Below are 20,940 nucleotides of genomic sequence, written 5' to 3' on the forward strand. Positions count from 1 at the left end.
TACCTCTACTATTGCAGGGTTCTCAGGATCATAAGCTTCTTCTTCAGAAGACGCCTCTTGAGTACTGTTGGATGCAGCTTGCATTCCATTCAGACTCTGAGAAATCATATTGGCTTGCTGAGTCAATATCTTATTCTGAGCCAATATGGCATTCAGAGTATCAATTTCAAGAACTCCATTCTTCATAGGCGTCCCATTACTCACAGGATTCCTCTCAGAAGTGTACATGAACTGGTTATTAGCAACCATGTCAATGAGTTCTTGAGCTTCTGCAGGAGTTTTCTTTAGGTGAATGGATCCACCTGCAGAAGTATCCAATGACATCTTAGCTAATTCAAACAGACCATCATAGAATATATCCAGGATGGTCCATTCTGAAAGCATGTTAGAAGGACACTTTTTGGTCAGTTCCTTGTATCTCTCCCAAGCATCATAGAGGGATTCACTTTCTTTCTGTCTGAAGGTTTGAAAATCCACTCTAATCTTACTCAGCTTTTGAGGAGGAAAGAACTTGGCTAAGAAAGCCTTGACCAGCTTATCCCAAGAGTTCAGGCTATCCTTAGGTTGAGAGTCCAACCATATTCTAGCTCTGTCTCTTACAGCAAAAGGGAAAAGCATGAGCCTGTAGACTTCAGGATCTACTCCATTAGTCTTAACAGTATCACATATCTGCAAGAATTCAGTTAAGAACTGAAAAGGATCTTCAGATGGAAGTCCATGAAACTTGCAGTTCTGCTGCATCAGAGAAACTAATTGAGGTTTCAGCTCAAAGTTGTTTGCTCCAATGGCAGGAATGGAGATGCTTCTTCCATATAAATTGGAATTTGGTGCAGTAAAGTCACCAAGCATTCTCCTTGCATTATTGTTGTTGGGTTCGGCTGCCATCTCCTTTACTTGTTCGAAATTTTCAATAAGGTTGTCTCTGGATTGTTGTAATTTAGCTTCTCTCAGCTTCCTCTTCAGAGTCCTTTCAGGTTCTGGATCAGCTTCAACAAGAATGCCTTTTTCCTTGTTCCTGCTCATAAGAAAGAGAAGAGAACAAGAAAAGAAGAGGAATCCTCTATGTCACAGTAAAGAGGTTCCTTATTGTTAGTAGAAGAAGAAAATGAATAGGGGTGAAGAAAAATGAAGAATCCAAACACAAGGGTAAGGATAGGAGCAGTGATGTGGGATGAAGAGAAGTGTTAGTAGATGAATAAATAATTAGAAGGAGATGAGGGAGAAGGATTTTCGAAAATTATTTTTGAAAAAGGTTAGTGATTTTCGAAAATAGTTTTTGAAAAAGGTTAGTTTTCGAAAATTAAAATCAAAAATTAAAATAATTAGTTAATTAAAAAGAATTTTTAAAAAAGAGGGGAGATATTTTCAAAAATGAGAGAGAGAGAGAGAGTTAGTTAGGTAGTTTTGAAAAAGATAAGAAACAAACAAAAAGTTATTTAGTTAGTTGAAACAAATTTTGAAAAGATAAGAAGTTAGGAAGTTAGAAAAGGTATTTTGAAATCAAATTTTTGAAAAAGATAAGATAAGAAGATATTTTTGAAAAGATATGATTGAAATTAGTTTTGAAAAAGATTTGATTTTTAAAATCACAATTAATGACTTGATTCACAAGAAATCACAAGATATGATTCTAGAACTCAAAGTTTGAATCTTTCTTAACAAGCAAGTAACAAACTTGAAATTTTTTAATCAAAACATTAATTAATGATGTTATTTTCGAAAATTAGGAGATAAAGATAAGAAAAAGATTTTTGAAAAATATTTTTAAAATTTTCGAAAATAACTAAGAAAAATGAAAAAGATTTGATTTTTGAAAAAGATTTTGAAAAAGATAAGATTTTTAAATTGAAAATTTGATTTGACTCATAAGAAACAACTAGATTTTTAAAAATTTTTGAAAAAGTCAAATCTAATTTTCGAAATTTTGAGAGAGAAAAAGGGAAAGATATTTTTTTGATTTTTGAATTTTTAATGATGAGGGAGAAAAACATGCAAAATGATGCAATGCATGAGAATTTTGGATCAAAGTATGTGATGAATGCAAGAACACCATGAATGTCAAGATGAACACCAAGAACACTTTGAATGTCAAGATGAACATCAAGACTTATTTTTGAAAATTTTTATACGCAAAGAAAACATGCAAGACACCAAACTTAGAAATCTTTCATGTTTAGACTCTATGGATGCAAAAATGCACATGAAAAACAAGAAAAGACACAAAACATGAAAACATCAAGATCAAACAAGAAGACTTACCAAGAACAACTTGAAGATCATGAAGAACACTATGAATGCATGAATTTTCGAAAAATGCAAGATGAACATGCAATTGACACCAAACTTTCAACTTGACTCAAGACTCAAACAAGAAACATAAAATAATTTTTTTGATTTTTTATGATTTTATGATTTTTTTTTGGATTTTTCAAAAATTATTTGAAAAAGAAAAATAAAGATTCCAAAATTTTTTAATATGAATTCCAGGAATCTTACAATCTTAGTCTAAAGCTCCAATCTGAGGGTTAGACATGGCTTGATAGCCAGTCAATCTTTAGCATGAATTTGAGAGTAATTCATTCAATTTTAAGCCAAAACCTCTATCCAAAAGAATTTAGACATGGTTTTATAGCCAACATGCTTCAACATGCTTCATGAAACTCTAGAATTCATTCTTAAAAATTCTGAAGAAAAATATATTTTTGAAAACATTTTTATTTAAAATTTTTTTTCGAAAAAAAAGGAGAAATTTTTGAAAGATTTTTGAAAATTTTTTGAAAAGAAAACAAAAAGAAAATTACCTAATCTAAGCAACAAGATGAACCGTCAGTTGTCCAAACTCGAACAATCCTCGGCAACGGCGCCAAAAACTTGGTGCACGAAATTGTGATCTCTGGTAATGACTCCAAAAACTTGGTGCTCTAATCTCAATTCATAATTTGTCACAACTTCGATACAACTAACCAGCAAGTGCACTGGGTCGTCCAAGTAATAAACCTTACGTGAGTAAGGGTCGATCCCACGGAGATTGTTGGTATGAAGCAAGCTATGGTCACCTTGTAAATCTCAGTCAGGCGGATATAAAATAATTATGGAGTTTTCGAAATTAAATAATAAAAGAAGGATAGAAATACTTATGAAAATCATTGGTGAGAATTTCAGATAAGCACATAGAGATGCTTTCGTTCCTCTGAACCTCTGCTTTCCTGCTGCCTTCATCCAATAAATCCTACTCCTTTTCATGGCTGGCTTTATGTAAGGGCATCACCGTTGTCAATGGCTACATCCCATCCTCTTGTGAAAATGGTCCAAATGCTCTGTCACAGCACGGCTAATCATCTGAGGTTCTCGATCATATTGGAATAGGATTCACCCTCCTTTTGCGTCTATCACTACGCCCAGCACTCGGGAGTTTGAAGCTTGTCACAGTCATTCAATCCCTGAATCCTACTCGGAATACCACAGACAAGGTTTAGACTTTCCGGATTCTCATGAATGCCACCATCAATCTAGCTTACACCACGAAGATTCTGATTAAGAGATCCAAGAGATACTCATTCAGTCGAGGGTAGAACGGAAGTGGTTGTCAGGCACGCGTTCATAGGGAATGGTGATGATTGTCACGTTCATCACATTCAGGTTGAAGTGCGAATGAATATCTTAAAGCGGAATAAGTTGAATTGAATAGAAAAACAGTAGTTCTTTGCATTAATCTTTGAGGAACAGCAGAGCTCCACACCTTAATCTATGGAGTGTAGAAACTCTACCGTTTGAAAATACATAAGTGAATATAGGGTAAGCATGGCCGAGTGGCCAGCCTCCCATGGAGGTCTAGAGATCTAAAAATGATCAAAAGATGATCCGAAGATGTTCAAAGACAATAATAAAAAGTCCTATTTATAATGAACTAGCTACTAGGGTTTACAGAAGTAAGTAATTGATGCATAAATCCACTTCCGGGGCCCACTTGGTGTGTGCTTGGGCTGAGCTTGAAGTCTACACGTGGAGAGGTCATTCTTGGAGTTGAACGCCAGCTTTTGTGCCATTTTGGGCGTTGAACTCCACTTTGCAACTTGTTTCTGGCGTTGGACGCCAGAATTGGGCAGAGAGCTGGCGTTGAATGCCAATTTGCGTCATCTAAACTTGGGCAAAGTATAAACTATTATATATTACTGGAAAGCCCTGGATTTCTACTTTCCAACGCAATTGGAAGTGCGCCATTTTGAGTTCTGTAGCTACAAAAAATCCACTTTGAGTGCAGGGAGGTCAGAATCCAACAGCATCAGCAGTCCTTCTTCAACCTCTGAATCTGATTTTTGCTCAAGTCCCTCAATTTCAGCCAGAAAATACCTGAAATCACAGAAAAACACACAAACTCATAGTAAAGTCCAGAAATGTGAATTTAACATAAAAACTAATGAAAACATCCCTAAAAGTAACCAGATTCTACTAAAAACATACTAAAAACAATGCCAAAAAGCGTATAAATTATCCGCTCATCAACCCTCTTATCCACAGCGGACATCCCCTTATAAGACACCTTAATAAATGTGTTGGATCCCGCCCCAAAGCTCTAGTACGTCAGAATAAGGCGCTCCCCTTCTAACGACAACCAAAAGGGGTGACGACCTTTGACCGGACGCACCTTAAAATATTTGTCTTTAAACCCATGATAAGAGTCCTCGAACAAGCCGAAGATCCTCCGACCCTGGGCAGATCGGAAGGACATAAACCCTTTCCTCGCTTTCCCCTCCTTGGAAGGATACGTGAGGTTGAAGAAAAAAAGAAAGACATCAACAGATACCGGCAACTCCAGATGTTCGGATGCAGTTACGACGGTGCCACGGAGATCCGGTTAAGAAGCACCATTTGAAAAGGAGAAAATGGGATACGAATCCCCACCTGGGTGAACATGTATTTATAAAACCAGATCCAGTCGGGGACCCGAGGGGAATGGAAGTTAAGCTCATATAGCCGTTCATTGGGGGTAGGAACAAAGACGTCATAATTGGCTTCCTCGTCTGTCCCTCCGCACAAGTACTCGCCTTGGCGGAACTCCGTTAGCTCCCCCTCGTCCATCTGATTTGGCGAGCCCTTCACGTTGGAAGTCACCCAGGCGTAGGGGTCGCAGTTCATGGCGGAGGGAGAGGCCCGAGAAACAATGCGAGGCATACCTACAGTGGGGTACCACTCCATTAGTCTACGAGGTCGGGAATCCGGAAAAAGCCTAGAAACTACATTTGTCCTATTCAATAGCTAAGATCAAGCATGGCTAAAAGCAAAATCCAAATAAAATCCTACCCTGGAATGGCAACCCCCCTAACGCACCTATTTGACACTAAAAGGCCACCTATCATACAAAACCAAGCAAACAGCATGCATGCAGAAGAACAACAAAATAAACACGAAGAAAAGAACAAAGAGAATGCTTACCTGGACTGATTGCGAAGATTCGAAGGAGGAGGAAGGAGAGCGAATGCACAAAAATGCAGAAGTGACACTCTGGGAACTCAGAAGGAGAAGATGATGGAGATGGTGGAAGTGAGGATATGAGAGGAGAACAAATACAAAACTGTTTAAAACTGCCACTGAAGAAGCGCGAAAGGCCTGGGGGCAAAATAGTCTTTGCACGCGGGGTTTTCAACCCATTATGAGTATTTAATGCTCCGCGCGAGGAACGAGTCGACAAACGGTCACCTCAGCAACAAACAGACGCACGCAAGGGGCACGTCCCCTCCACGGGCGGCCGACCTGGCAACAACACACGAAATAAGAGATAACACGCCACCAACCACCTTCACGATCATTGCTGGCGCGTTGGGGGCACTGTTACGGCCTGGACCAAACCATTTACGGGCCAGCCCGACCCGATTACCACCCGACCCAAACGGTCAGGAGCGACGCGCTCAGTCGCCGACCCGGACACGCGTCCCTGACAGCTTTGTTACAGCGCGAAGGAAGCATTGAGGAAGGTGGGCCTGTCCTTGATGGGCCCACCTCTGACACGGTATATATGGGGAAGGTCATACCCTTCCCCCAAGGTACGTCACATACTATTCATCCATTTTTCACCTGCACACTTTACTGACTAGAGCGTCGGAGTGTCTTTGCAGGTGACACCCCCCTCCTCACGCAAAGTGCCCAGGACGTCGTCTACTCCAGCCCGGTGACTTATGACCAAGCGAGACCCCCTTCATCAAACAGGATATCAACCCGAACCGTCCGGTACCCGACTTACCGAACACTTACAAAATAAGAACAAGAAGATGTAAATACTATAAAAACAAAGCTCATGTGCATGGCTAATATCTCCTGCTACAGATATCTAATTGAAGATCCAAAAAGTGAAGACGAAGAACCAAGTGTCTGAAATATACTGTTCAAATTTGAGCTCGATCCAACGGTTAACGAATCTACAACAACCAATTTACAAAGACAGCTTTGTATATGTGCAAAAATAACTTTCTCTCTTCTCTTCTCTCTAATGTTTGGTGTTCTTCTTGCAAATGATACCTCTCACTCTTAATTGTAACTCACCTCAACCACTTCAACTATTCATGGATTTGGATACCAATATTTGGACTTTTTCTTCACATATGAAGGGAGTCCAAAAAACCTACAAAAAGAACATATTTTTGACAACGCAGATCAAAGGGATTAACACTAAGAATTATATTAGGTTAGATCTTTCAATTTCTTTTGTAACAAGCAAAATAATTACCCATTTTACCTGAATACAAATAAAAAAACATGCATAAAAGTACATATAAAATTTATTCATAAAAAAATATTCAAATTGTCTCACAAAAATATTTTAATAACTTTCTAATAGGCGAGCCTTAATGTGGGTCAAATTTTTTTAGAATAAACTTATAAAATTGAAAATTAAATAAAAGATATGATTCCAAAATTAACTCTAACTAATTTAAATCATATTTGATCTTATTAAATTATATCATATTTGATTTAAATATACTAAACACCTAAAATTTGCTAATAAATTTAAATCAGATTTGATCTTCATAGATGAGATCAGATTTGATTTAAATTTAAAAATACTATTGAATAAATCAAAAGCAAATCAAAACTTTTGACAACAAATTAAATTTAAATATAGCTAAATAAATTCGAAGTTTAATGACTCTTAAATTTCTTATTGTCCTCACTTAGCCCAATAAGTGTTTCTTCTCTTCCTTGGTAAAGGTTCTAGAAGGCTTAGAGAAGGGGGGGTTGAATCTAAGGTCTTCTTTTACTTTAATTAAGTAGGCCTTAAAACTAGAAATTAAACTTGGCTTCTATTTGGTCTACGCAGCGGATTATGCAGGAGACAATTTCGTTTTGTCTCATAAAAATAAAAAAAATAGAACTAGATGATAGAGGAAGAAGGTGACACAGCCACGATTAGGGTTCCTCTCAAGTCAACTTCTTGGACCTTGGGCTTTCAGAAATCATCCTTTTCTTTCTTCAATTAACCCTTAAATTAGGGTTTGAAATCTAATTCATTTGCTTGACCAAGGATAACAGAGCAGCAAAAATGAGCTTGCTCAGTGATAATCTCAAATCCAAACCCTTGAAAATGTGCTTTGGCTCTAAGTAAAAATTTGAGCCTTTGATTTACAGAAGAGATAATAAACCGCCATTTTCTTCATCTTTCCCAAAATGGCGTTGCAGAGAGTAGGAGAAGATCTGAAGAAATCAACTTGCATGCAAATGGAAATTATTTACCTTTAACCTCTGACTTAGCTTAACATGCTTTTGATCATCATGATTTGACAATATCTTCATTGATTTGCTTTTCTTACTTCCTTTTTGGTGTATGAACTCAAACTGAAGCTCACTCGCTCTCTCTCTCTCTCTCTCTCTCTCTCTCTCTCTCTCTCTCTCTCTCTCTCTCTCTCTCTCTCTCTCTTGTGTGTTTAACCGAAGTGTACTTGTGAGCTTTAGCTTAGGTTTGATTCGCTACGGTTGAATGAATTTGGGCTTGGTCTGGATCAATTCCCATTCAGCACATTTGATTTCATTGTTCCTTTCCTTTGGGCTACAGCAACAACTATCTTGGGTCTTTAAACCCAATTAAACCCAATTGGGTATTTAACCCAATAAATCAATGTTTGTCATCATCATTAAATTAATTGTATTCTCAACTCAACAATCTTTTCCTTGATGACAAATATAGTTTTAAAAGATATAATAAAAAAGTGTTGAATTAGATGAGATTAAGATACTTCTCTTTGATATTATCTGATGAGCGGGTATTTTATACGCTTTTTGACAGCATTTTCATATAGTTTTTATTAAGTTTTTATAGGTTTTAGTGTTAAAATCACTTTTTTAGATTCTATTATGAGTTTTTGTGTTTTTGAATAATTTCAGGTATTTTCTGGCTGAAATTGAGGTTCTGGAGCAGAAGTCTGATTCAGAGACAGAGAAAGCACTGCAGATGCTGTCTAGATCTTACCTGCTTGCATTCGGAAGAGATTTTCTGGAGCTACAAAAGTCCAAATGGAGAGTTCTTAATGGCTATGGAAAACTGACTTCCAGAACTTTCCAGAAATGTATAATAGTTTATGTTTGCTTCGGATTATGAGGCCCAAAATTGGCTTTCCAAGCTGGAGTTCAATGCCCAAAAAGGTGCTAGGACTGGAGTTCAATGCCCAAGAGACACCAAGGCAGGTGGATCTCATCAAAGCTCGGCCCAAACACTCACCAAGCGGGCCCCAGAAGTGAATTTTAGCACTAAATAGACTATTTTACCCTTACTAGTCATCTGTTTAGTATTTAAGGGACTTTTATTTATGTAATTCAGATATTTTAGACACATTCAGTCCTATACAGGTTTGACATTGTATTTTACTTTAGTATGAGTTTCTAAACCTCCTAGGTTGAGGGGAGGAGCCCTGCTGAGTCCTATGAATTAATAAAAGTATTACTGTTTCTCTTTGATCCGTGTTTGATTAATTCTAAGATGTATATTCGTACTTCATCGTGGTGAATAGGATTATCTAACCAATTAGCTCTGTTTATCACATTAAGATGAATGTGCCTGACAAACACCCACGTCTACTTGGGTTAGAATGCATTTTTCACCGGACAAGGACGACCAACAGCTTGAGTATACATCTCTCAGATGGCTAATCAACGAATTTGTTGGGGACTTCTCGAGACATCAATTCAGCCAATTTCTAGGGAGATTAGGGTCTCTGTGGTAGAGGCTAGAATCCATAGATACAGCATTCTCTGATCCGGAAGATCCGACCTTGTCTGTGGCATTTTGAGTAGGATCATGAAGGAGAATGGACTGTACGCACTTCACCCTCAAGTAGAGATGGATCCACACTAAACCTGGGATTCAGATCCGAAGGAGTATTGGTAGCTGCTCAAACCAGTGTCAATCACATACAGCCTACCATTGAAGAAATCACTCACAAGCAAGGATAGCAGTAGCACCAGAGTTAATTCAGAAAGGCAAAGCAACTCCAACTCCCAACTCTTTTCCTATCATTTAATTCAATTGGTTTTACCCCTTTCGCACATTACTCTTACAACTTATATATGACATATAATCATTCAAAGTTTATCCAATAACCTTCTGATTCCGCCTGACTAAGATCTACAAGATAACCATAGCTTGCTTCAAGCCACAATCCTCGTGGGATCGACCCTGACTCGCTCAAGTATTACTTTGACGACCCAGTGCACTTGTTGGTACTGCTGCTATACGAAGAGTGTGGGGTTTGCGTACACGCGCACTAAGTTTTTGGCGCCGTTGCCTGGGATTGTTGAGTTTGGACAAACTGCCGGATTGTATTGCTCCCTAGATCAGGTAATTTTTATTTTTGTTTGAGTCTTTTGTTTTTGTTTTCTTTTTCTTAATTTTCGAAAATTTTAAAAATCTTTTTCAAAAATATTTTTCTTTTCTTTGTTCAATTTTTGTTCTTGGTATTGAGTCCTGCATGTTCATGCTTTTCAATTACAAAAATTTTAAAACTTCTTCCTACCTTTTTTAAACTATTTGTCTTTTCTCTGTTTGAGTCTTTGTTAGTATTCTTGGTTTGAGTCTTTGAGTTTTTTATTTTTATTTTACTCTTCTTTAAATTTTCAAAAACCATAAAAACTTTTTCAAAAATATTTTTATTTTTCTTATTTGATCTTTGTTCTTGTTTTGAGTCTTTTGTTTTTGTTCTTGTTGTGTTTTTCGATTTTATGAGTCTTTCTTTCTAAAAATTTTTCAAAAAATATTTTCTTTGTTTAAATCTTGTGTCAAGTTTTTGGGTTTTGTGTTTCCTTGTTATTTTTCTTGTGTTTTTCGAAAATTTTGCTTTAGTTGTAAAAATTTTAAGTTTGGTGTTCTTTTTATGTTTTTGTGTTCTTTGAGTCTTTAAATTTTGTTTTTTGTGTTCTTGTGAATCTTCAAAGTGTTCTTGAGTTCTTGTATGTGTCTTGATCTTAAAATTTTTAAGTTTGGTGTCCTTTAGTATTTTCCTCCAAATTTTCGAAAATAAAGGGGTGCTAGATCTAAAAATTTTAAGTCTTGTGTCTTTTGTGTGTTTTTCTCTTTCATCATAAATTTCAAAAAAATCAAAAAAATATATTTTCTAACTAATTTTAATCATAATTTTCTAAAATTAAATATAAAAATTCAGATTTCAATTTTTAAAATTTTATCTTATCACATCTTAGTTGTCAAGTTTTCAAAAATCAATTTTTTCAAAATTGAAAATCATATCTTTTTCAAAAATCTTATCTTTTTCAAAACTTATCATATCTTTTTCAAATGATTTTAATTTCTTATCTTATCTTATTTGTAAAATTCAAATATTTTTTCATCTTATCTTTTATTTTTATTTTTATCTTTTCTCAATTAATATCTTATCTTCTCTCTCCTCTTTTTCAAAACCACCTAACTAACTTTTTCCTCTATCAATTTTTGAAAATCAAATCTCCTTCTTCTCTCTCTTCTTTTTCAAAACCTCCTAACTAACTCTTCTCTTCCTTAATTTTCGAAAATCGTCTATTTTCTTCTCTCTCTTCTTTTTCAATACCACCTAACTAACTCTCATCTCTCAAATTTTCGAAAATTTCTCTCTTCCCTCCCTTCTATTTTTCAAAAATCAACATTTAAATTTTAAATCCTCTTTAAATTAATAACTTAATTTTTGAAAATAATTAAATAAATAAAAATAAAAAAATATTTTTATTCTTATTTACTTTTTCTATTTATACTTCTTCTCTTCTCATCTCTATTTATTCGAACTCTACTTCCCTCTCTTTACCTACAATTCTTTATCTTCTTTCCTTTCTTCTTCACATCTCACTTGAAGCTCTTTGATCCAAGTAGTACAAAAAGCTTTCTAGTGATTTCTTTTCTTCTTCATTCTTTTATTCTATCCTCTTTTATTTACTCTTATCTACTATTTCCAAGGTATTTTTCTTCTACTTCTTTTATTTATTTTTTATCTTCTTTTTTCTCTACTTCTGACTTTAAGAAAGAGCTTCTTGTCTATTGGCATAGTCTCTCTTCTTCTTTTTCTTTTCTTCTTGTTTATGACCAGGAACAGGGATAAAGAACCCCTCTTAACTCCTGATCTTGAACCTGAGAAGACTCTAAGGAGGCGTTTACAACTAGCTAAAGCACAACACTCCGGAAGAGACCTTTCGAAAAGTTTTGAATAAGAAACAGGGGACATGGCCGAACCGCAAGAGGAGCCAAGAAAGGTCCTTGGTGACTTCACCATGCCTACCTCTGGCAGAAGCATTGCTATACCTACCATTGGAGCTAACAATTTTGAGATTAAGTCTCAGTTAGTCTCTCCTCTGCAGAAGAACTACAAATTCGATGGACTTCCACAGGAAGATCCACATCAGTTCTTAGCAGAATTCTTACAGATCTGTGATACTGTAAAGACTAATGGAGTAGATCCTGAAGTCTATAAGCTGATGCTCTTTCCCTTTGCCTTAAGAGATAGAGCTAAGTTCTGGCTAGATGCCTGGTGCGGAAATTCTAACCACACTACTAACCAGCAAGTGCACCGGGTCATACCAAGTAATACCTCAGGTGACTGAGGGTCGATCCCACGAGGATTGAAGGACTAACCAACAGTGATTGATTGATTGGCTTAGTTAGACAAACAGAAAAGAGTGTTTGAATATTCAAAGAGCATTAAACAATTGTACAAAAAGTAAAATAGTAAAGTAAATGGGTTGGGAGTAAAGTATGGAGAAGGTAGTTAAGGTTTCAGAGTTATCTATTTTTCTGGATTAACTTTTCTTACTAATTATTTTAATCAAGTAGGATTTAATTTATGGCAAACCATATATGACTAGACCCTAATTTCTTAGACCTTTCTAGTCTCCTCTAATTTTCATCAAATGCCAATTCCTTGGTCAATTAATTCTAATTAGAGGGTGATAATCAAATTCCAATTTGTATGCCACAAAAACTCTAATTACCCAAAAATAAAAGGATTATATGTCACATATTCCGTTAAATCCAGATAATTAAAATTTAGGAGAATATGTTTTCAAGTTGTTGTTCAAGTAAAGAGCTTTTCCAAGTTATACAAGAACGCAATTAGAAAGAGGGTCATACTTCCGTTCCACCCAAATTCATAAGATAAAGAGCAAAAACAATTCTTAAATTATAAATCCATGCATAAATTAAAATAGAAAAAGCGATAAAATCAGTCCATACAAATAGACAGAGCTCCTAACCTTAACAGTGGAGGTTTAGTTGCTCATGGTTCAGAGAATAATAAGGATTGCAAATTGGAATGGAATAATGTTGTGTTGAGATGGAATGACATGTTAACTAATTCCAACCCCTTTTATATCTAATCCTAATAAATTTAAAATCTATCTTCTAAAACTAAAATAATATCTTTTCCTAAAAATAATAATATTTGAATTTAAATTTGAATTAATTAAGAAGCCTTCAGTTGATGGGTGGGGACCACTTGTTTTGTCCATTCTGCAGCTTCTAATCTGTGTTTTCTGGGCTGGAAACTGGGTCAAAACAACCCAGAAATTGCCTCCAGCATTTTTCTGTGTTTTCTGCACGTGGCGCATGTCACGCGTACGCGTCAGTCACGCGTACATGTCGATGGTCTTTTTCGTGAGTCACGCGGACACGTTGGTCACGTGCACGCGTCACTGTGCAAATCTTCAAATCACGCGTACGCGTCAGTCACGCGCACACGTCGCCATGGAAAGCTCCAAATCACGCTTACGCGTACGCATCGCTCCTCGCTGCCATCTCCTTTGATTCTTGTGCTGCAGAAACTCCATCAAATTTCGCCAAATGCTACCTAAAATAAACAAAATTGCAAAAGAGTCAAAGTAGTATCCATATTGGCTAAAAGATAATTAATTCTTTATTAAACTCAACAAATTAGATGCAAATTCACTAGGAAATGATAGGAAAAATGCTTACGCATCACAACACCAAACTTGAACTGTTGCTTGTCCTCAAGCAACTAAAACTAATATAGGCTTAGGATGTGAATTTGCATGAGAATGAGAGTTCGATTAAGCTCATGTCTCTTCTTATATTGGGGTTTACAACTGCAATCCTGAATAGTTTTGGCATCTCACTTTATCCTTTAAAGTTCAGAATGATTGGCATCCATAGGAACTCAGAATTCATATAGTGTTATTGATTCTCCTAGTTCAGTATGTTGATTTTTGAACATAGCTACTTTATGAGTCTTGGCCGTGACCCTAAGCATTTTGTTTTCCAGTATTACCACCGGATACATAAATGCCACAGACACATAACTGGGTGAACCTTTTCAGATTGTGACTCAGCTTTGCTAGAGTTCCCAGTTAGAGGTGCCCAGAGTTCTTAAGCACACTCGTTTTGCTTTGGACCACGACTTTAACCGCTCAGTCTCAAGCTTTTCACTTGACACCTTCACGCCATAAGCACATGTTAAGGACAGCTTGATTTAGCCGCTTAGACCAAGATTTTATTCCTTTGGGCCCTCCTATCCATTAATGCTCAAAGCATTGGATCCTTTTTACCCTTTGCCTTTTAGTTTAAAGGGTTATTGGCTTATTCTGCTTGATTTTTTTCGCAAGCTTTGTGTTTTTCACTGCTTTTTCTTGCTTCAAGAATCAATTTTATGATTTTTCAGATTATCAATAACATTTCTCTTTTTTCATCATTCTTTCAAGAGCCAACAATTTTAACATTCATAAACTTCACTATCAAAAATATGCAATGTTCAAGCATTCATTCAGAAAATAAAAAGTGTTGCCACCACATCTAAGTAAATAAGACTACTCTTAAAATTTACTCAATTTCTCATGCAATACATCACTTTTGTATTTTTTATTTGAATTCAAGCTCAATGAGTAATACATGAGACATCTTTTCAGAATTAAAGCAATTAAAAGAAACTAAACTAAACCTAGGATTCTAAATAATAAAGGATCATGCAACAAACAAAGCAAAAATAGCAGAAAACCGCAACATAATATAGAAAAAGAGGGGAGGAATAAAAAATGAAAGGAACTCAACTACCTTAGTTATCCTAGTGGTCATTTTATTCTTCAAGTTGTGCTCCCCAGTGAAGATGATTCGCCTCCCTTTTGGTGCCATAGGAATAAACAGAAAACCCTTAAGCGAAGCGTTAACACCAAATTTAAAGGTTTGCTTGTCCTCAAGCAAAGAAGAACTGAAAATAAAAAGAGACAAATATTATAATAAAAGAAAAAGAAAAGGATAAAAGAACAAGAGAGAATTAGGATTGGGAGAGGGAGAAAGAAAATTAAAACTGGGCACCGAACTAATGTAGCTATGCGGCGAAGACGACGCGTACGCATACGGCACGCGTACCGTGGGTCGCGAAATTTACTTAATGACGCGTAAGCGTCAGGCACGTGTCCGCGTGCCCTGGGTTTTGTGCGATTCGGGCGAAGCCAGCTGCGCGCACGTGCAACTCTCTATTCGCGTGGCTTTGGGACCAATATTTTCATACGACGCGTGCGCGTCATTCACGCGCACGCGTGGATGGCCATTTATGCAGATGACGCGCACGTGTCAGGGACGTGTACGCGTGAACAAGTTTTGTGCTTCTAGCACATTTCCAGCGCTACTCCCGCTCAACTCTCTGTCAAATTTTATTTTTCACGCACATGCATATGACGCGTACGCGTCAGCGACGCTTGCGCGTCATGTGCTCTTTTTTTTTATCCGGTTCCTGTTCTAAAATAGCTGCATGATCAGAAAATTAGTAAGAACTCAAAAAAATCAAATAAGGAAGAAAACTACTACTACGAAAAAAATATCTAAGGATATGAAATATCGGGTTGCCTCCCTACAAGCGCTTCTTTAACGTCACTAGCTTGACGGTCAGTTCTGCAAGTTCAGCAGATGAGTGGACCTCTGGCGATCAATATCGCCTCCAAGATAGTGCTTCAACCTCTGGTCATTGATTGTAAACTTCCTATCATAATTCTCTTCCTATATTTCCACATGACCATATGGTGACGCTCTGGTAACCACAAACGATTCTGACCACCGGGATTTTAGCTTCCCGGGAAAGAATTTGAGCCTTGAATTATATAGAAGCACTCTTTGTCCTGGCTCAAAGATTCTGATGGCAATCTTCTTGTCATGCAGTAGCTTGGTTCTCTCCTTATAGAGCTTGGAATTCTCATAGGCTGAATATCTGAATTCATCAAGCTCATTCAACTGAAACATCCGCTTAATTCCTGTAGCTTCTGAATCAAGATTCAGGTACCTGATTGCCCAGTAAGCCTTATGCTCCAGCTCAACTGGCAAGTGACTGGCTTTGCCATAGACTAACTGATAAGGGAACATGCCAATAGGGGTCTTGTAAGCTGTTCGGTATGCCCAGAGAGCATCATCAAGCTTCCTAGACCAGTCCTTTCTTGAAACACTGACGGTCTTCTCTAGAATTCTCTTAAGTTCCCTGTTGGAAACTTCAACCTGTCCACTTGTCTGAGGGTGATAGAGGGTTGCCACTTTATGACGGACTCCATATCTATGCAGAAGAGAGTCCAGCTGTCTGTTACAGAAGTGGCTTCCACCATCACTAATGAGTGTCCTTGGGACACCAAACCGGCTAAAGATATACCTCTGAAGAAAGCTCATTACTACTTTGGCATCATTGGTGGGTAGAGCCACAGCTTCCACCCACTTGGACATATAATCAACTGCCACTAGAATATAATTGTTTGAATGTGAGGGTGGGAAAGGTCCCATGAAATCAATACCCCACACGTCAAACAACTCAACTTCAAAAATCCCCTGCTGTGGCATTTCATGGTTGGCAGGGAGATTCGTGGCTTTTGCACATCTGTCACAGTGCTTCACAAATTCTCTTGAATCTCTGAAGAGAGTAGGCCAGTAAAACCCGCTCTGAAGGACCTTTGTAGCTGTCCTTTCACCACCAAAGTGGCCTCCATATTCAGAACCATGACAGTGCTAAAGAATCTGCTGTGTTTCTTCATCTGGAACACATCTCCTGATTATATCATCTGAATACCTTTTAAAAAGTTATGGTTCCTCCCAAATGTAATACTTGGCATCATTCAGTAACTTCTTTACTTGTTTCCTGCTGTACTCCATTGGGATAAAATTCATGGCCTTATAATTTGCAATGTCTGCAAACCATGGAGCCTGGTGAATGAGGAACAATTGTTCATCTAAAAACGTCTCAGTCACAGCTGTGGGTGGTTGTATTCCTACTTCAGGCTCAATTCTAGAGAGATGGTCAGCTACTTGATTTTCTGACCCTTTTCCTGTCTTTTATCTCAATATCAAACTTCTGAAAGAGCAACACCCATCTGATTAATCGTGGTTTAGAATCCTGCTTGGTTAGAAGGTACTTCAAAGCAGCATGGTCAGTATAAACAATAACCTTAGAACCAAGTAAATAGGACCTAAACTTATCAACAGCATACACAACAGCTAATAATTCCTTTTCTGTAGTTGTGTAATTCTTTTGAGCATCATTTAACACACGACTGGCATAGTAAATGACATGTACAAGCTTACCATGCCTCTGGCCTAAAACAGCTCCTATAGCAAAATCACTAGCATCACACATTAATTCAAATGGTAAATTCCAGTCAGGAGGAGCTATAATGGAAGCAGAGATAAGGTTTGCTTTCAGAGTTTCAAAAGCATGCAGACAATCAGAGTCAAAGACAAAAGGGATATCAACAACCAACATGTTACTTAATGGTTTAGCAATTTTAGAAAAATCCTTTATAAATCTTCTATAAAATTCTGCATGACCCAAGAAACTCCTAACTGCCTTAACATTAGTTGGTGGTGGTAATTTTTCAATTACCCCCACCTTGGCTCTGTCAACCTCAATCCCCTTACTTGAAATCCGGTGTCCAAGAACAACACCTTCTGTGACCATAAAATGTCATTTTTCCCAATTCAAAATAAGGTTTGATTCTTGACACCGTTTCAAGACAAGAGATAAATGCTTAAGGCAGGATTCAAAAGAATTACCAAAAATAGAAAAGTCATCCATAAATATCTCAACAAACTTTTCAACCATATCAGAAAAAATTGAACGCATACACCTCTGAAAAGTTGCTAGAGCATTACAAAGTCCAAATGGCATTCTCCTGTAAGCAAATACTCCAAAGGGGCATGTGAATGCTGTCTTCTCTTGATCTTGAGGGTCCACTGCAATTTGATTATATCCAGAATATTGGTGCACGAAATTGTGATCATCAATGGCGTACGTACAATTATAATCTCAACTCTTTATCACAACTCCGCACAACTAACCAGCAAGTGCACTAGGTCGTCCAAGTAATAAACCTTACGTGAGTAAGGGTCGATCCCACGAAGACTGTCGACTTGAAGCAAGCTATGGTCATCTTGTAAATCTCAGTCAGGCAGATTCAAATGGTTATGGAGAATTGATAATTAAAAGATGAACAAAATATAAAATAGGATAGAGATACTTATGTAATTCATTGGTGAGAATTTCAGATAAGCGTATGAAGATGCTTTGTTCCTCCTAAACTTCTGCTTTCCTATTGCCTTCATCCAATCATTCATACTCCTTTCCATGGCAAGCTTTATGTTGGGCATCACCGTTGTCAATGGCTACTTCCCGTCCTCTCAGTGAAAATGTTCCAAATGCGCTGTCACCGCACGGCTAATCATCTGTCGGTTCTCGATCATGTTGGAATAGGATCCATTGATCCTTTTGCATCTGTCACACGCCCAACACTCGCGAGTTTGAAGCTCGTCACAGTCATCCCTTCCCAGATCCTACTCGGAATACCACAGACAAGGTTTAGACTTTCCGGATCTCAGGAATGGCCGCCAATAATTCTAGCCTATACCACGAAGGTTTTAATCTTAGATTAGAAACCCAAGAGATACACATTCAAGCTTGATTGCATGTAGAATGGAAGTGGTTGTCAGGCACGCATTCATAGGTGAGAATGATGATGAGTGTCACAGATCATCACATTCATCATGTTGAAGAGCGAATGGATATCTTAGAACAGAAATAGGCGCGAATTGAATAGAAAAACAGTAGTACTTTGCATTAATTCATGAAGAACAGCAGAGCTCCACACCTTAATCTATGGTGTGTAGAAACTCCACCGTTGAAAATACAAAAGAACAAGGTTCAGGCATGGCCGTGAGGCCAGCCCCCAAATGTGAAAAGGTCTATCAAAGTATGTAAAAGTCTGTAAAGTATGTCAAATACAATAGCCAAAGGTCTTATTTGTAGAAAACTAGTAACCTAGGGTTTACAGAAATAAGTAAATGATGCAAAAATCCACTTCCGGGCCCACTTGGTGTGTTCCTGGGCTGAGCATTGAAGCTTCCACGTGTAGAGACTTTTCTTGGAGTTAAACGCCAGCTTTTGTGCTAGTTTAGGCGTTTAACTCCAGAATTTCTATGCTGACTTGGAACGCCGGTTTGGGCCATTAAATCTCAGGCAAAGTATGAACTATTATATATTGCTGAAAAGCCCAGAATGTCTACTTTCCAACGCAATTGAGAGCGCACCAATTGGGTTTATGTAGTTCCAGAAAATCCACTTCGAGTGCAGGGATGTCAGCATCCAACAGCATCTGCAGTTCTTTTTCAGCCTCTGAATCAGATTTTTGCTCAGGTCCCTTAATTTCAGCCAGAAAATACCTAAAATTACAGAAAAACACACAAACTCATAGTAAAGTCTAGAAATGTGATTTTTATTTAAAAACTAATAAAAATATAGTAAAAACTAACTAAAATATACTAAAAACATACTAAAAACAATGCCAAAAAGTGTATAAATTATCTGCTCATCACAACACCAAACTTAAATTGTTGCTTGTCCCCAAGCAACTAAGAATCAAATAGGATAAAAAAAAGAGAATATACAATGAATTCCAAAAACATCTATGAAGATCAGTCTTAATTAGATGAGTGGGGCTATTAGCTTTTTGCTTCTGAATAGTTTTGGCATCTCACTTTATCCTTTGAAGTTCAGAATGATTGGCATCTATAGAAACTCAGAATTTAGATAGTGTTATTGATTCTCCTAGTACAGTATGTTGATTCTTAAACACAGTTACTTTATGAGTCTTGGCCGTGACCCTAAGCATTTTTTTTTCCAGTATTACCACTGGATACATAAATGCCACAGACACATAACTGGGTGAACCTTTTCAAATTGTGACTCAGCTTTGCTAGAGTCCCCAATTAGTGGTGTCCAGAGCTCTTAAGCACACTCTTTTTGCTTTAGACCACGACTTTAACCGCTCAGTCTCATGCTTTCACTTGACACCTTCACGCCATAAGCACATGGTTAGGGACAGCTTGGTTCAGCCGCTTAGGCCAAGATTTTATTCCTGTGGGCCCTCCTATCCACTGATACTCAAAGCCTTGGATCCTTTTTATTTTACCATTGCCTTTTAGTTTAAAGGGCTATTGGCTTCTTTTGCTTGCTTTTTCTTTTTCTTCTTTCTCTCTTTTCTTTTTTTTTTTTTTTTGCAATCTTTTCACTGCTTTTTCTTGCTTCAAGAATAATTTTTATGATTTTTCAGATTATCAAATAACATTTCTCCTCTTCCCTCATTCTTTCAAGAGCCAACAATTTTAACATTCATGAACAACAAGTTCAAAAATATGCACTGTTCAAGCATTCATTCAGAAAAACATAAAGTATTGCCACCACATCAAAATAATTAATCTGTTTAAAATTCGAAATTCATGTACTTCTTTTTCTTTTTCAACTAAAAACATTTTTCAGTTAAGAAAGGTGATGAATTCATATTCATGGCTTTAAGGCATAGACACTTAGACACTAATGATCATGTAATAAAGACACAAACATAGATAAACATAAAGCACAAAATTTCGAAAAACAGAAAATAAAGAACAAGGAAATTAAAGAATGGGTCCACCTTAGTGATGGCGGCTTGTTCTTCCTCTTGAAGATCTTATGGAGTGCTTGAGCTCTTCAATATCTCTTCCTTGCCTTTGTTGCTCCTCTCTCATGACTCTTTGATCTTCTCTAATTTCATGGAGGAGGATGGAATGCTCTTGGTGCTCCACCCTTAGTTGTCCCATATTGGAACTTAATTCTCCTAGGGAGGTGTTAATTTGCTCCCAATAATTTTGTGGAGGAAAATGCATCCCTTGAGGCATCTCATGGATTTCATGATGAGGAATTTTCTCATGCTCTTGTCCATGAGTAGGATCTCTTGTTTGCTCCATCCTTTTCTTAGTTGAACCGGCTTCCCTCTTGAATCTTTCTTCCATTGAGCGCCCTCTTCTTAGGGTCCGGGTTCACACTTTGATCATGGTTCTTGGTGATCCATGCATTGGCATAGAACTCTTGAACCATTAAGATCTCGACTTGTTGAACGGGGTTGGTGAGAATTTTCCAACCTCTTCTATGAATCTCATGTCGGATCTCCGGATATTCACTCTTTTTGAGC

General features: G+C 37.3%; 1 non-coding gene across 1 annotated transcript; it reads left to right on the forward strand.

The window, feature by feature from the left end:
• The first annotated feature begins 377 nt into the window (after window positions 1–377).
• On the forward strand, window positions 378–486 carry LOC148570629 (small nucleolar RNA R71). The gene has a single exon (XR_015907876.1). It is a non-coding gene; the product is annotated as a small nucleolar RNA R71 (small nucleolar RNA).
• The last annotated feature ends 20,454 nt before the right edge of the window (window positions 487–20,940 follow it).

Source organism: Arachis ipaensis, chromosome B3, assembly GCF_059453495.1.
Source record: "Arachis ipaensis isolate K30076 ecotype BB chromosome B3, ASM5945349v1, whole genome shotgun sequence".
Lineage (NCBI taxonomy): Eukaryota > Viridiplantae > Streptophyta > Magnoliopsida > Fabales > Fabaceae > Arachis > Arachis ipaensis.